The sequence below is a fragment of the Nicotiana tomentosiformis genome, chromosome 7 (assembly GCF_000390325.3).
Source record: "Nicotiana tomentosiformis chromosome 7, ASM39032v3, whole genome shotgun sequence".
Taxonomy (NCBI): domain Eukaryota; kingdom Viridiplantae; phylum Streptophyta; class Magnoliopsida; order Solanales; family Solanaceae; genus Nicotiana; species Nicotiana tomentosiformis.
The window spans coordinates 29,501,096-29,504,596 of NC_090818.1; the positions used below are offsets into that span (position 1 = coordinate 29,501,096).

General features: G+C 33.0%; 1 long non-coding RNA gene across 1 annotated transcript; it reads right to left on the bottom strand.

Moving 5' to 3' along the window:
* Positions 1-2,461: 2,461 nt before the first annotated feature.
* LOC117273647 (uncharacterized) lies at positions 2,462-3,210 on the bottom strand. Its single transcript, XR_004503652.2, has 2 exons — positions 3,076-3,210; positions 2,462-2,691 (listed from the first exon to the last, which is right to left on the bottom strand). It is a non-coding gene; the product is annotated as an uncharacterized lncRNA (long non-coding RNA).
* Between the last annotated feature and the right edge of the window lie 291 nt (positions 3,211-3,501).

Sequence of the window (3,501 nt, forward strand, 5' to 3'; positions counted from 1 at the left end):
GGAAATTGTGTAGTAAATAATCTTGGCATTTTTCATGCGGTTTTATGTGTTAATGAAATTGAGCTGAAAAACATATTAAAAATCATGTTGAGGCTATGTGCCAGTATTATTGGGACCCATAAAGGTCATATTATTGTGAATTATTTATTTTAAATTGAAAATTCATACTCACTCATATTCATTTCATTGCATATCATATCTCAGTCTCTGTTGTTATTTATTGATACATTATATCATCATTTTGGGCTATTCTCATGACATTGTGAGCCCATGAGAGAGAGACTGGAGAGATTTATGACTGAGGGAGAGCGAGGGCGTGATTGTGAGGATATTTTTGGGATCGGGCTGCACGCCGCAGCAGGCCATGTTGGCTTTATAAATATTATACTATTGCACGTGAGTTGGCCGTGCAGCACATGAGTTGGCCGTGCGGATTCTTATATTATACTATTGCACGTAAGTTGGCCGTGCAGCACGTGAGTTGGCCGCGCGGATCCAGATATTATATTATGGCACGTGAGTTGTCCGTGCAGATTATAGCGCTTGGGCTGAAGGAGCCCCTCCGGAGTCTGTACACACCCCAGTGAGCGCAGGTACCTACTGAGTGCGAGTGCCGAGTGATGAGTGACTGGGAGGCATGAGTGATTATGAGATATGCCCGAGGGGCTATTTACGAGTGATTGTGAGGAAAGCCGAGGGGCTGTATACGAGTGATTGTAAGGTCTGCCCGAGGGGCTGTTTATGATTTTATCACTGAGTTGCATAGCATTGTCATACACACATGACATACAGACATAGAGATGCATTTTCCTCATGTTGTACAGCATCACATCATTCATGATTTCTCACACATTTTGACAGATGGGCATAGTGATGCATTTGTTTTTACACGGGTTATCCGGAAGAAAAATAAAACATCTTATTTATTATTAAAATGATTTTGGGAGAAATTTATTGTTTTCAAACTATTCATATTTTTGGCAATTTCGGCAAAAGATTTGGGTTTTCACTGATGTACTTGAAAGGAAGAACTATTATTGTTGAAATCATGATTTGACTGAGCATTTTATCTCTGAGTTACTTCTGGTATTATTTGCTTTATGTTGTTATGGATTATTGTGTATTAGTGGTTTTGGACCCGACCTTAGTAGAAGCTCGTCACTACTTTAAACCTAAGGCTAGATTTGTTACTTACTCAGTACACGGGGTCGGTTGTACTGATACTACACTTCTGCACATTGCGTGCAGATGTTGGTTGTTGTTGTTGTTGTGCTCGATGGTTGCAGGATTTGAAGATGTACCTGCGTTCCTGTTGTAACTGCCTCTTGTTCATGGTAGCCTTAGATTTATAAAAGCTCTGTTTATGTACTATTCAAACAGACTATGTATTTATTTTATTTCCGCTTTGTATACTCTATTCTTAGAAGCTTATAATTTGTACTACCAGTTCTTGGGAATTGTATCAGATTAAGACCTTTATTTTACTTAAATTGCTTAAATAATTATTATTGGAATTGGATGGTTGGTAATTGGCTTACCTAACGGGTTGGGTTAGGTGCCATCACGACTAGTTGGATTTTGGGTCGTGACAATCTATATGTAGGAATGATGGAGGTGTTCATAACAAGCACTGGAAGACAATAATAATTTTATGCAGGTCTTTTCGTGTTTAAAATTTATTTATATGTCAAAGGAAAGGTTAGAGGCGGTGAACTTTTGTACAATTCTAAACCGAAAGTAATACTACAACATTATGCATATATAGCTACAAAGCATATTGTAGTTAAATACAAAAACTTCCGTAGCTAAACACTTTAGCTTCAATATTTTTTTCCGCAGCATGCGTAACAAAATGTAGCGTAACTAAAAGTTAGCTACATACTTTAACGTTTCATGGCTAAGGATCAATATATATTGGTACAAGAAAATTTATATTTGTAGCTAATGAGTTTATTCTTTTGCGACTTAAAAATAACTTTATGGCTATCTTTTATACTAGCCACAAAGGGATATATTGAGGCAAAAGATATAATGTGTTTTGCCACAAAAAAATTAATATGTAGTTGTGCTCACATATTAGCCACGGAGTGTAGTATTTATGTTTAGCTACGAAATCAAAATTTTGTAGCTATAAATCATCACCAATATTCATGATTTTATATACCAATATTCACCAATATATATATATATATATATATATATATATATATATATATATATATATATATATATATATATATTTTCTGACTAGATTTTCTATTACGTTTTAATTAGTGATGAAAAATTAATTTATTAGTGACAATAAATGTTTCCATTGCAAATGCGTTGCTATTTTTTTTTACCTCACTAGATGTTTTTAATTTTTTAAAATATTCCACATCCATGCATAGTTTGTTTTATTAAAACTAGAAACATAATAAGCTCTGGATATCATTTACTTTATACAATCTAACATGAATAATTTCAAAAGTTAATTCCAAAATATAGAATTATATATCTAAAGTTGATGCATCCTCAACACACAACTATTCTACAAGAGACACAATAAAATCTGTAGAATAAAAATTAGCTAATGGGAGGCTAGACAATAAGCTCCACATCAAAAAAACAAATTCTACGTAATTCATCATGTGATTGAAAATGTTGCCGCTCGATCCCTGATCTTCTTGTATTCAAGAATTAAAATGCACCCTGTAAATTCAAAAGAAACAACAATTAGCACAAAAATGATTAGCAAACCCAAAGAAAATTATAATACAAAGATCAAGTTTAATTTGTAAAAATGCTACTAATAGAATTTCAAGAAGAAAAAATTATGTCTTGATATTCTTTTACAAATTTTTTTAACAAATAACAAAAGGGAAAAACTCAAAGCAAAAACACAAGTAAACGAACATGTACACCTTTTAAAGAATTTCTCAAGGAATCTTCATCCCAACATTATAGTCTTATTATTTTCAAGTTCCCACGCAATATTTATAACAAATAAGATACAATATTTATCAAATTGTTGGGATAACCTGTAAAATTTAACCCAAAAATCTAAGCTAAATAGATATAATAAGAATCAAAAACCTTAAAATATAGAGATATGAATATAACTCGGAATAGAGAAGGCAATTGTAGAAGAAATGGGAAAGCGGGAGGAGGGGGTTGGCGGCTGAGAGGGGAAGGATATGAAGTTAGGTTTTGGTATTTCTTTACTTTTTCTTATATACTACTATTGTTGCTTCTTTTTTTTCCTTCTTATTTAAATCAATATACAAAGTACAACTTTTTCGGTGATGTAGGCAAATCTATAAAGCAAATAAATTAAATAACAAAACAAATATGTGTAAGAAAATTGCCTACGCAAAAAATATAGAATTTACATTAAGCAAGATAGCAAAATTGTCACGATCCAAAATCCCACCACAGGCGTCGTGATGGCACCTAGTCTCTAAGACTAGGTAAGCCGATTTCCATTATATTTTTTTTATAAGTAATCAAAACTAACAGCGG